The sequence below is a fragment of the Gossypium raimondii genome, chromosome 2 (genome assembly GCF_025698545.1).
Source record: "Gossypium raimondii isolate GPD5lz chromosome 2, ASM2569854v1, whole genome shotgun sequence".
Classification (NCBI taxonomy): Eukaryota; Viridiplantae; Streptophyta; class Magnoliopsida; order Malvales; family Malvaceae; genus Gossypium; species Gossypium raimondii.
The window spans coordinates 10043171-10057661 of record NC_068566.1 but is presented as its reverse complement, the minus strand read 5'-3'; the positions used below and the strand labels follow the sequence as shown (position 1 = coordinate 10057661).

The window sequence follows — 14491 nt, the reverse complement described above, 5'->3', positions numbered from 1 at the left end:
TTTTAAGGATTTAAATAGGGTGAATTATTGGCAAATTTGCAACATAAGGACCCACGCGTTTTCCATTTATTTTTTAGGGATTCTACTTGTTTTAATTGCAATATTAATCTGTTTAGTTTTCATAAGGACACACGCGTTTTCAATATGATTCAATTTTAGAAATTCAGTCTAGGAAATTGCGCAATTAGTCCCTTTGATTTCACATTGTTTTCAAATTTCAAATTTTATTAATTTTTAATTTAATTTGTTTTTAATTTTAATTTGATTTGATAATTAAGACTCTTAAGTTTTCTTTTTAGAACAAAGTGATATATTATTAATTTAATTATTTTTGGAATTCATTTTTATTTTATCTTTTGTAGGAAATTTTGCTACGAGGATTTTTAATTATTTTGGTTGTATGATTGTTTTATTTAATTTTAATTTTAATTTTGTATCATTTTTCCTATTATTTTTATTGATTGGTTCGCGGTTATTTTTTTATTGTTTATTACAATTTTGGTTGATTGTTAATATTTTAATATTTTTAGGATTTTATTATTATTTTTGATAATTTGTAATAAGGAGTCATTAGGCGTAAAATAATTTGGTTAATTTGAAAGCATAAAACCCTAATAAAAATGTCATAAGCTAAGATGGTACTATCTTAGGATAGGTGTGGTAGGGTGTTGATCCTTCCCTACGCGTAATCGTATTTCTAAATCTAGATCTCTGGTACATAAATCGCGCTTGTTCTTTTAGGATTTTCCTTAAATTTCCTTAAGTTAATTCTAAAACGAGTAAATTTATAGGTGACTAACCATATCTGGCCTAAAATTAATTTGTGGTAACCTTAATTTTGATTTCTGTGTCTAGTATGTCGGATTCGCATTTGGCATGTTATGGCATTTACATATATAATCACCAATAAGGGTTGTGTGCAGTGGTAAAGCATGTTACAGTCACAAAAAGAGAACATAGATTCAAATCTTGGAGAAAATATAGTTCTGATTAAATGCTAAAGTTACATATTTTATGTAATTAAATTGGTTAATTTATGAGAATGCACCATTAATTTTGCCATATTTATTGAATTTTGTGCAGGAATGCAATTTGGGGCTAAATAGAAGAAAAAGGAAACAATTGGGCTAGATTGAAGAAAGAAGCAAAGAAGGAGGGTTAGAGCAGAATTTTTCCAAGAATAATTAGCTGAAATTGTTGACTTAGTGGGAGATTATTTTGGGATATTTTTTGTCATGGAATATTTTTTTCCTTAAATTCCTATGACTAGTTGGCTCCTAATTTAGTAAATCCACTAGTATAAATAGAGCATGTATTGTTCATTTATTCATCAATAAAAAAATATTAAGTTTTTATCTTTCAATTCATTCTCTCCTTTCTCACGTAGCATTGTTGTTTCTTTAGTTTCCTTTCCTTCAAATTATTAATTTCCAGTAGCCAACCACCCATTTACCTTTACTTTCAATTCCTAAAAATTTCCAGCTTGTTACCACTCATAACTTACAATTTCTTTTTCAAATTCTCTTTTCATTCCCAATAGTCAACCACCCCACTTTAATATATTTTCCCAACCCCCATAATCAATCACGTCACCCATCTTTTCACCCATTTACCTTATTTAATTTATCAAATACCAATATGCCCCAAACCTTAGCCAACTAAACCCATTTTCAGCTTTAGGTCAGATTTAACCTCGTCAAAACCCGTGAGTTACGAACCCGAGCTATTTAACTCCTAAATTCCAGTACTTATTATTTCTCCGAATTAAGAGTATGATTTTGTCAGCTCATTAAGTCAGATCAACACTAAGTCAAAAAGACGTCGTTTGAGTTAGTGTGATTAGACGTACAGTTGGAATTCCGAAAGGAACGTTTCTAATCGGTTTTCTGTGAACACATTGGCGTGCTAAGTGGAGATAGCTGTTTGGTTCCGTCAAGGGAAGTAGTAACTGGATTTAAATGTCCCACGCGGTTGAGGACATTGGTTCGAGCTAGGCTCTTCTAGAACGTAAAGCTGCCGGAGTTTTAAATCACGAACGTTTCGTGGTTGTTCGATCGGTAAGGGTTAGTTATTGGACGTTCCATAACTAATTTACACAAGGAAGAGTTGGTGTCTGAGGCGTCCTTGGTAGCTATAACTAGCTTATTGGATAGGAGGAGTTCATCTAATTTCGAGGATCGGTTCAAAGACGAGGAAAAATCCGTGTCTAAGGCTGAGCTTATTCTAATTAATTTTTCTTCAAACTTATTTAACTGCATTTTATTATTTCATTTTCAACTTTTACTTTTTACGCGTTTTATTTATTTATTTCAGGTTCCAGGTTTTCGATTTTATTCTCCCCCTAATATCTTGGGCACGACAACTGCCCCGACATAAATCTGGTCAAGAGAGCAACAATTTGAAGTAAACCCAGTCTCTGAGGGATCGACTCTACTCCCTATACTGCTCATATTGCAAACTAGGCATAGGTTTATATTGGTGGACTCGACACCCATCAGTTTTGGCGCCGTTGCCGGGGACTGGCAACACTTAAAATTGTTCTCGAGGAGCCCAGAATTTGAATAACAGGTCGTCGAGCTAACGACGTTAAACAAAGCGCTGTTGGGAGGCAACCCAAATTTTTCCCTTTATGCAAATAAAATTTTTGGTAAAATGGAAAATTAAAATGCATGTCAAGGATTAGTTCTGTCTAAGGAAAGACTTGGTACTTAAGAATGTCCATTGTGACTCACCTCTCTTTCCTGGGAACTTACTTGGTGCATTTATCACTACTGTTTTACCAAATCTCGTAATCTTGGTTTTAATAATTTATTTCTCGAGTTTATAGCTTAGCCAATAAATTTGAAAAAAAAAGAACATTTTTATTTTTCTATTATTATTATTATTACTATTTTATTTTATTTTTATTTTATTTCTATTTTTACAGGAAAACATTCCAAGACAAAATTAAAATCCCACATGTCAACTCACAAATTCTTTTTATTTTTCAGCCAAGGCCCACACTACATGTCCACCATTTTAAAATCAATCTAAGCTAGCCCATAAACCCAAAATTTTCCAACCCAACCGTCCATCCATTTCCCAATTAAAAAAAAACAAAAAAAAAACAAAAACCCTTGCACCCATCAAATCAAACTTTTCACCTAGAAAAACAAACCCCACTACCCCATATTAACTCACCAAATTCCCCCCCAACAGACCACTCCTTTCAAATAAAAACAAAAACCCTTACACCCATCAAATCCTAGCCTTTCACCTATCACATCCTAGCTTTCTTTTCACCCTAAAATAAAAAATCACACACAACCCATTACCCCCCATTTGACCGGCCAAAGAAACATAGAAACACAAATTCAAAATCTTTTTCAAACTCTTCTTTCTTTCTTTAATTTCCCTTCACCTTCAACACTGTCACTTTTTTTACAATCTTTAAACAGACCTCCAAGAAACCATTGCACCACCACCCACCATAGTGCGCTTTTCGTGACGCGCATGGCAAGAACCACCCTCGATTGGTAAAATAAATAAATCAACACCGTTTTCTACTCAACCTTTGTCACCATCGACTCAAGAGTCCCTCCATCTCCGCCGCCATAGCTGCGCCGCCCTAGAAAAACATGCACCCAACTCCGATCGCCATAGTCTACCGCCCATGAGCCACCCGTTTGACCGATCACCCTTGAGCAGTAGTGTCGAACCACCTCACTTATCCGAAAGCCAAGACCGCTCATCTCCCCGACCAAGCGTCTATGCCGCCAATCATCTGGCGAGACCATCGAAAAAAACGCGCGATCCCCAAACAATGGTCTGAACCACATTCAACGCAAAGACAAACCGAGGCCGCCATGACCACTTTTGGCGGTTCATCAACTCAACGGCGATGCGAAAATTACAAAATGAAGCGGAAAATCGAGGGCCTTGAGTATCATCAACGTGAGCGAGGTCAATTTCGACAAGGAAGATGATTCATGCCACCAGAGAACAGATTTCACGGGAATCTAACATTTACGAATCCGGCACATCAAGCGCAATTCGAACAAATTCAACATCGCTCACTTCCAGTATGTAAGCACGTCGACTCATTCTCATTATATTCTTTAGATATTGAAGAATCATTAATCAATATTTTGATGCTATTGGGTGGTGATTTTGTTGCTATTGATGAACACGCATATTATGAGTTGGTTTTGAATTTTATTCTACATTTTACTTCAACGATTACGCCAACACCATAGATCGCCTCATCTTTGTCAATTTTCGCTTGCTAGGTGTACATTATAATCATCTATTTCGAGTTTAATGTTGCTTTGGGATTTGCTAATGAGGACTATTTATGGCCGATGACTATTATGACTCATTTCTCGACATACCACGACTTTGATGCTAATGAAGCTTTGACATTGTTAAGCGAAATGAGACAGATTTAATGCGATCCAAAGCGTTGCAAAGACATAGGAATTCATAGTCCGCACCCGATATATACAGATTCCTTGCTTTCAATTTTTCGGGGCGTAATGATCGTCGCTTCTTTAACTAGGATGAATTATTTTTCTATGGTGCATGCATTAGGAAAAAGGTAAATTTAGGATATTGGTTTGCTATCTGGTTTGACATGTTTTGCGATCGAATCGGCCACTTATTTTGGTACTTACATCACACATTTAGCCTCTAATTTGAATCCATCAGCTGTCAATTTTAGTTCTTTGAATTTGGCATACAAAACGGACTCTTTAGATACATACTGTTTGGATTCTATGGGGTTACTTGCCGGTACCCCTTCTTCCTTTTATTTTGTTCCTCTAGGTACAAGAACAGATCGGTCGCATAGAGTGTTCAGACGAAGACACCAGCACGGCCTCCAAATTCTATCGAATCTCGGTTAACCCAAATCGAAAAAAGACTCGACTCTTTACGTACCTTAGTGACAGACGTTCTCACACATCTACGAGACCATCCTCCACGACGTTGAAATACATGGGAAGTTTATTTTTCTTCTTTTGTCTACTTACTTTTACTTTATATCCTTTAATATTACATTGGGACAATTTAAAATAAGTAGGGGGGAGGGAAACATAAATTGGTTCTAATTTGCTTATATGTCGTCGCTATTTTTGCATGTTTTTTGGTAAAAGGTAAATTTTTCTTTTAATTGGGATGGTACACTTATGGTTTGACCGATTTAGCTATTTAATTCTTTACACATAAAACTTTTCAATAACCTAGACTTAGTGGGTAAGAAATTTGTGGGAATTATGAGTTTCCTTTTGCAGATACATACAAAATGCTCGAGGATTAGCATAAGCAAATTAGAACCAATTTATGTTTCCTCCCCTACTTATTTTACATTGTCCCAATGTAATATTAAAGGATATAAAGTAAAAGTAAGTAGACAAAGAAGAAAATAAACTTCTCATGTATTTCAACATCGTGGAGGATGGTCTCGTAGATGTGTGAGAACGTCATCACTAAGGTGCGTAAAAGTGAGTCCTTCTTGATTCGAGTTAACCAAGATTCAACGAATTGGAGGCTCTAGTCCATCTTTGGTGTCTTCGTCGAACACTCTATCTGAACGATCCATTCTTGTACGGAGGAACAAAATAAAAGGAAGAAGGGTGCCGCAAGTAACCCCATAGAATCCAAAGCAGTATGTATCTAAAGAGTCCGCTTTGTATGCCAAATTCAAAGAACTAAAATTGACGGTGATGGATTCAAATTAGAGGCTAAATGTGTGATGTAAGTACCCAAAATAAGTGGCCGATTCGATCATAAAACATCATGGCTATATAGCAAACCAATATCCTAAATTTACATTTTTCCCAAATGCATGCACCATAGAAAAATAATTGATCCTAGTTAAATCGCAGACGCATCATTACGTCCCAAAAATTGAAATTATCCAAAGCCAAGACCGCTCATCTCCCGACCAAATCTACCGCCAATCATCTAAAACCATCGAAAAGAACGCGCGATCCCCAAACAATGGTCTGAACCACATTCAGCATAAAACAAATCGAGGCATAACCTTTTGGCGGTTCATCAACTCAACGGCAATCGTGCGAAATTTAATAAACGGAAAATCGAGGGGCGGAATCATCAACGTGAAGAGGTCAATTTCGACAAGGAAGATGATTCATCGAACATTTCACAGGAATCTAACAAATCCGTCACAAGCGCAATGAACAAATTCAACATTTCACTTCGATTATGAAAGCAATCGACTCATTCTCATTATATTCTTTAGATATTGAAGAACATTAATCAATATTTTGATGCTATTCAACACCATAGATCGCCTCATCTTTGTCAATTTCGCTTGCTTAGGTGTACATTATAATCTGTCTATTTACGAGTTTAATGTTGCTTTGGGATTTGCTAATGAGGACTATTTAGTGAGCGGTGACTATTATGACTCATTTCTCGACATACCACGACTTTGATGCTAATGAAGCTTTGACATTGTTAAGCTGAAATGAGAGCAGTTACGTACGATCCAAAGCGTTGCAAAGACATAGGAATTCATATCGCAGCTGTCGATATATACGCAGATTCCTTGCTTTCAATTTTTCAGGACGTAATGTCGTCGCTTCTTTAACTGGACTGAATTATTTTTCTATGGTGCATGCATTAGGAAAAAGTAAATTTAGGATATTGGTTTGCTATCTGAGTTCAGCATGTTTTGCGTTGAATCGGCCACTTATTTTGAGTACTTATCATCACACATTTAGCCTCTAATTTGAATCCATCAATTTGTCAATTTTAGTTCTTTGAATTTGGCATACAAAGCGGACTCTTTCTTCTTCCTTTTATCTTTGTTCCTCTAGGTACAAACGGATCGGTCGCATAGAGTGTTCAGACGAACACAAAACCGACCTCATTCTATCGAATCTCAGTTAACCAAATCGAAGACTAGACTCTTCATTACCTTAGTAAGACGTTTATCTCTGAGACTATCTTCCACGACGCTGAAAACATGGAAGTTTATTTTCTTCTTTTGTCTACTTATTTTTACTTTATATCCTTTAATATTACATTGGGACAATTTAAAATAAGTAGGGGAGGGAAACATAAATTGGTTCTAATTTGCTTATATGTCGTCGCTATTTTTGCATGTTTTTTGGTAAAAGGTAAATTTTTCTTTTAATTGGGATGGTACACTTATGGTTTGACCGATTTAGCTATTTAATTCTTTACACATAAAACTTTTCAATAACCTAGACTTAGTGGGTAAGAAATTTGTGGGAATTATGAGTTTCCTTTTGCAGATACATACAAAATGCTCGAGGATTAGCATAAGCAAATTAGAACCAATTTATGTTTCCCTCCCCCCTACTTATTTTACATTGTCCCAATGTAATATTAAAGGATATAAAGTAAAAGTAAGTAGACAAAAGAAGAAAAATAAACTTCTCATGTATTTCAACATCGTGGAGGATGGTCTCGTAGATGTGTGAGAACGTCTGTCACTAAGGTACGTAAAGAGTCGAGTCCTTCTTCGATTCAGGTTAACCAAGATTCAACAGAATTCGGAGGCTCTAGTCCATGCTGGTGTCTTCGTCTGAACACTCTATGCGAACGATCTGTTCTTGTACCTGGAGGAACAAAATAAAAGGAAGAAGGGGTACCGGCAAGTAACCCCATAGAATCCAAACAGTATGTATCTAAAGAGTCCGTTTTGTATGCCAAATTCAAAGAACTAAAATTGACAGCTGATGGATTCAAATTAGAGGCTAAATGTGTGATGTAAGTACCCAAAATAAGTGGCCGATTCGATCGCAAAACATGCTGAAACTGTATAGCAAACCAATATCCTAAATTTACATTTTTTCCCAAATGCATGCACCATAGAAAAAATAATTCAGTCCTAGTTAAATACGCAGACGCATCATTACGTCCCAAAAAATTGAAAGCAAGGAATCGGTGTATATATCAAAGTGCAGGACTATGAATTCCTATGTCTTTGCAACGTTTTGGATCGTACGAAATCTGTCTCATTTCAGTTAACAATGTCAAAGCTTCATTAGCATCAAAGTCAGGTGGTATGTCGAGAAATAAGTCATAATAGTCATCAGTTGCTAAATAGTCCTCATTAACAAATCTCAAAGCAACATTAAACTCAGAAATAGACAGATTATAATGTACACCTAGCAAACAAAAATTGACAGCATGAGGCGTATCTATGGTGTTGGCAAAACGATTGAAGTAAAATGTAGAATAAAATTCAAAAACCAACTCATAATATACAGGTTCATCAATAGCAGTAAAATCAGTCCACCCAATAACATCAAAATATTGATTAACAGATTCTTCAATATCTAAAGAATATAATGAGAATGAGTCGACGTGCTTACATACTGGAAGAGGGCGATGTTGAATTTGTTCAAATTGCGCTTGATGTGCCGGATTCGTAAATCTTAGATTCCCGTGAAATCTGTTCTCTGGGGGCATGAATCCTCTTCCTTGTCAAAATTGACCTCCCTCACGTGGATGATACTCAATGTCCTCGCTTGCTTTTTTTCGTAATTTTCTAAGATCGTCCGCCGCTGGAGTTGATGAACCGGCCAAAGGTGGTCATTGCAGGCCTCGAGTTTGTCTTTGCATTGAATGTGGTTCATCACCATTGTTTGGGGATCGCAGCGCTCTTCTCGATGGTCTCTTGCCAGATGATTGATGCATGGACGTTTATTCGGGAGATGAGCGGCCCTATTGTTGGATGAGTGAGGTGGTTCGACAGGGTTGTTCGAAGGGTGATCGGTCGAAACGGGCGACTCATAGGGCGGGTAGACTATGGCGATTGGAGTTGGGCTGCGATTTCTTCAAGGGCGGCGCGGTTGTGGCGGCGAAGATGGAGGGGACTCGTCAGAGTCGATGGCGACAAAGGTTGGAGCAGAAAAACGGTGTTGATTTATTTATTTTACCATCGAGGGTGGTTCTTGCACTCATGTCATGCAAAAGCGCATTCATGGTGGGGTGGTGCAATGGCTTTCTTGGAGGTCTGTTTAAAGATTGTAAAAGAAGTGGCAGTGTTGAAGGTGAAGGGAAATAAAAGAAAGAAAGAAGAGTTTGAAAAAGATTTTGAATATGTTTTTATGTTTCTTTGGCCGGTCAAATGTGGGGTAATGGGTTGTGTGTGATTTTTTATTTTAGGGTGAAAAGAAAGCTAGAATGTGACAGGTGAAAGGCTAGGATTTGATGGGTGTAAGGGTTTTTGTTTTTATTTGAAAGGAGTGGTCTGTTGGGGGGAAATTTGGTGAGTTAATATGGGGTAGTGGAGTTTGTTTTTCTAGGTGAAAAGTTTGATTTGATGGGTGTAAGGGTTTTTGTTTTTTTTTGTTTTTTTTAATTGGGAAATGTATGGACGGTTGGGTTGAGAAATTTTGGGTTTATGGGCTAGCTTAGATTGATTTTAAAATGGTGGACTTGTAGTGTCGGCCTTGGCTGAAAAATAAAAAGAATTTGTGAGTTGATATGTGAGATTTTAATTTTGTCTTAGAATGTTTCCATGCAAAAATAGAAATAAAACAAAAATTAAATTAAATAGTAAAATAATAATAATAATAGAAAAAAAAAGATCAAAAAGAAGAAGAAGAAGAAGAAAAAATAATACTCCTCTGATACGAATGTTAAGAGTGAAAATTTTGGGTTGTGCATCGGGCTGAGTAACCGGAACGTGGTGCTTGGGTTATCATCACATCTCGCGTAAAAAGGTTCGTGTGGCTGCCCAATTTCTTTGCACTCACTCCGCTAACAAGTTATCATGAGTAGGGCGAAATAACCCGCTTAGAGACGTCCGAATTGAGTAACCGGAACATGGTGCTTGGGTTGTCATCATGTCTCGCGTCAAAAAATTCGATAATGTCCTAAGTACAAAAATAAACAAATAAAAAATAAATTAGGGGTAGGCCTATCAAGCTCTAATAAATTCCAAAATATATTTACTTACTTCTTAGGCTAGACTATTTGAGATGTTAATGTGCTAGGATTAAATTGTTGAATTGTGCAAACCATGGGGGTGAAGTCCTATTTTGGAGAAAATTTTTCCTTTTGCAGATACATACAAAATGCTCGAGGACTAGCATAAGCTAAGTAGGGGGGATTTGATTAAATGCTAAAGTTACATATTTTATGTAATTAAATTGGTTAATTTATGAGAATGCACCACTAATTTTGCCATATTTATTGAATTTTGTGCAGGAATGCAATTTGGGGCTAAATAGAAGAAAAAGGAAACAATTGGGCTAGATTGAAGAAAGAAGCAAAGAAGGAGGGTCAGAGCAGAATTTTTCCAAGAATAATTAGCTGAAATTGTTGACTTAGTGGGAGATTATTTTGGGATATTTTTTGTCATGGAATATTTTTTTCCTTAAATTCCTATGACTAGTTGGCTCCTAATTTAGTAAATCCACTAGTATAAATAGAGCATGTATTGTTCATTTATTCATCAATAAAAAAATATTAAGTTTTTATCTTTCAATTCATTCTCTCATTTCTCACGTAGCATTGTTGTTTCTTTAGTTTCCTTTCCTTCAAATTATTAATTTCCAGTAGCCAACCATCCATTTACCTTTACTTTCAATTCCTAAAAATTTCCAGCTTGTTACCACTCATAACTTACAATTTCTTTTTCAAATTCTCTTTTCATTCCCAATAGTTAACCACCCCACTTTAATATATTTTCCCAACCCCCATAATCAATCACGTCACCCATCTTTTCACCCATTTACCTTATTTAATTTATCAAATACCAACATGCCCCAAACCTTAGCCAACTAAACTCATTTTCAGCTTTAGGTCGGATTTAACCTCGTCAAAACCCGTGAGTTACGAACTCAAGCGATTTAACTCCTAAATTCCAGTACTTATTATTTTTCCGGATTAAGAGTATGATTTTGTCAGCTCATTAAGTCAGATCAACACTAAGTCAAAAAGACGTCGTTTGAGTTAGTGTGATTAGACGTACAGTTGGAATTCCGAAAGGAACGTTTCTAATCGGTTTTCTGTGAACACATTGGTGTGCCAAGTGGAGATAGCTGTTTGGTTCCGTCAAAGGAAGTAGTAACTGGATTTAAATGTCCCACGCGGTTGAGGACATTGGTTCGAGCTAGGCTATTCTAGAACGCAAAGCTGCCGGAGTTCTAAATCACGAACGTTTCGTGGTTGTTCGATCGGTAAGGGTTAGTTATTGGACGTTCCATAACTAATTTACACAATGAAGAGTTGGTGTCCGAGGCGTCCTTGGTAGCTATAACTAGCTTATTGGATAGGAGGAGTTCATCTAATTTCGAGGATCGGTTCAAAGACGAGGAAAAATCCGTGCCTAAGGCTGAACTTATTCTAATTAATTTTTCTTCAAACTTATTTAACTGCATTTTATTATTTCATTTTCAACTTTTACTTTTTACGCGTTTTATTTATTTATTTCAGGTTCCAGGTTTTCGATTTAATTCTCCCCCTAATATCTTGGGCACGACAACTGCCCCGACATAAATCTGGTTAAGAGAGCAACAATTTGAAGTAAACCCAGTCTCTGAGGGATCGACCCTACTCCCTATACTGCTCAAATTGCAAACTAGGTGTAGGTTTATATTGGTGGACTCGACACCCATCAAGTTCAAACCTTGAAAACAATATTTTTAATAGGAACAATTATAAACCCCAAAGATGAACCATAAAATAGATATAAACAATATATACATATATAATCACCCTTTCAGGCTATGCATGCATTTCTTTTTTGGTTTAGAGCTAAATGTGTATGTTTGTATCTATATCTTACTTGTTGAATATTACATCTCAATTCGTTTTTTCTCTCCTTATTTAATCAATATATATTTGATATATATTAAAATTTAATGGTTAGGATATTAACACCAGGATTCAAATATATATATTGATTAACAATCTAAAGGAGCAAGGTTATATTTTCGTATTAGTCAAAACACCAAAGCTTAGGTTATATTTTCCTCCTCTTTTCTGTGCCAAATTCGTACTTATGTTTATATACCAAAAGAACTGTTATAATTTACGGGCCTCGAAATAAATATATTAAATATACATTTATACTTTTTTCTTTGAAATAATATGTATTTATACTTATGTTTAAACCAATAATATAAAAAGGTTTTAGGGACACGAGTAAGTGTTTTTTTCTGTCATTATCTAATTGTTAAATTTGAGGGGTTTTTTTATCTGAAAATATTATTAAAAATAATAAAAAATATATGCTTTCTACAGTAATTTTGAGTGCCACTTGATAAATTGGTGACAGCGATGATTGGAAATGCAAGGATAAAGCATTAAAAGCTTGAAAGTAGAAGTGGTTTTAGACAAAGTGAAGTGAGTGATATTTTAAGAATGTGCTGTCAAGTTGCCATTGGCTATGGAAAAAGTGAGACATTGATTGCGTGTTGAAACCACAACTTTCAGCTCTTGCTTCTTTCCTATCAAACTTTTTTTTTTTAAATTCATCGATGTCGCCAATGTGTCAGTCGACACCCAAAGTTACTGTAAAAAACTCTATTTTTATATTTAATTATTTTTTAGTATTATTTTTAAAAAACCCTAAATTTCAATTATGATCCCTTTATTATGATAACATATGTAATTTAATTTATATATTTTAATTTGACATAATTTTATTCTCTATTAACATTAATTAGTCTAAATAGTTATTATCCTCAACTATTAATTAAAGTGTTGAGGCGAAATTTTCCATAAAATATATATTCTAACTTATCGATAAAAAAATTGTGCTAAAAGGTATTTATATGTATGTATGTAAAATAAATAATGTCCTCACGCTTCTCTCCATTGCACGTGTACATAAAATCATCTCTTTTAGTCATTATAAAATAATGGTCAAATTACAGTTATGATTCCTTTATTATACTCATATTTGAGATTTAATCTTTATATTTAAATGATATAATTTAGTCATTTCTTTTTACAATAACATTATTAGTCCAAATTGTTAACATCTTTAGTAGTTCTAGTTAAAATTCTAATGTGAGTTTTTTACAACAAAACAAGAGCACATTTTAACAAAAAAAAAAAACTATTTCAACATGATAAATTCAATTGGAATTGGTATTTTTAAGAAAAATTTGACCTCAACATTTTAACCTAAATGATTAAGGGTTTCAATTATTTGAATTAACTAATGACATTATTGAAGTACACATACTACATCCTAAATTTAAACATAGTAGTGGAATCATAAATATAATTTGACCCATAACAATCTATGCTTCACACAATCATTTGTCATTTGATTTAATAAAAGATTTATATCTTTTAAGAAAAATTAATAGTGTTAACAATTGTACCTGAATTTTGAATTCAAAAATTAGAGGGACTAAATTTCTAACAATAAAAGTATGGAGACCAAATTTCAAATGAACAATAAGTACATGGATTTGAAGCATATTTTAATATTAAAATTTTACTCCATTATTTGAACCAAAATATAAATAACCTACTGCAAAGTGTAGGTGAACTATACTAGTATAGTAGTATGTGATAATTTATCAATCTCATTCTTAATATTATTAAAAAGTATATATAAACTTTGATTTAATGTGTAATTTGATATATGAATTTTAATTTAGTGCTATTATACACAGGAAACTTTGATTGTTGTTCAAAATATACATAAAACTTTAATCTTGATTCAATTATACACATTTAAAGAAATAAATACATCATTTTATTTTCATATTAGATAAATATAATTATTTTTATATACAATATATAACCATAAAATGATGTTATATCCATAAGTGTAATAATAATTTATGAGCATTAGATCAAACCAAAATTTCATGTATATGATTGTACAAAATCAAATTTGATGTAGAAAATTATTTAGATCTTTTTGGTTAAAAGACCAGATGTTGAGATGGCCGAGTTGGTCTAAGGCGCCAGATTAAGGTTCTGGTCCGAAAGGGCGTGGGTTCAAATCCCACTCTCAACATTAATTTTCATTGATTTTGGGCCATTAAACAAAAACCAAAGCAATGGGTTTGAACTGGTAATTGGAGCGGAGAAGGAGAGCAAGCTTTGTCCTCGACACATTCTCTCTTACCATGCCTATGAAATCTATCCCATTTCCTTTATCCTCTCCATTCCAATTTTGCTGTCCCAGAAAACACAGATCAACTTCACAGGTAACTCTTTCACACATTTCATCAAACAGGTCATCCTCTATTCCAATCTTTGGCTTCAATTCATCCGTTTTCCTTTCTTTCTTATTTTATATATGATACGAGTGCTTTTACGTATAAATTTACATGCGAATATATATATATATTTAAAGATCAGAACTATAGATAATATACTGTCAAAACAAGAAACTACAAATAATTTGAAATGAAATCTAAAAACTGATATCACTGCCCTCGCCATTCATTTGGAAAACACAAAATACTTAAAATTAAGACCAATTTAGATGTTATAAAAATAATTTGGTATCGTCCCAATTCTACTTGAACATTCT

The 14491-nt window shown here is 34.4% G+C and overlaps 1 non-coding gene across 1 annotated transcript; it reads left to right on the top strand.

The window, feature by feature from the left end:
- Positions 1-13888: 13888 nt before the first annotated feature.
- Positions 13889-13969, top strand: TRNAL-AAG (transfer RNA leucine (anticodon AAG)). The gene has a single exon. It is a non-coding gene; the product is annotated as a tRNA-Leu (tRNA).
- Positions 13970-14491: the final 522 nt, after the last annotated feature.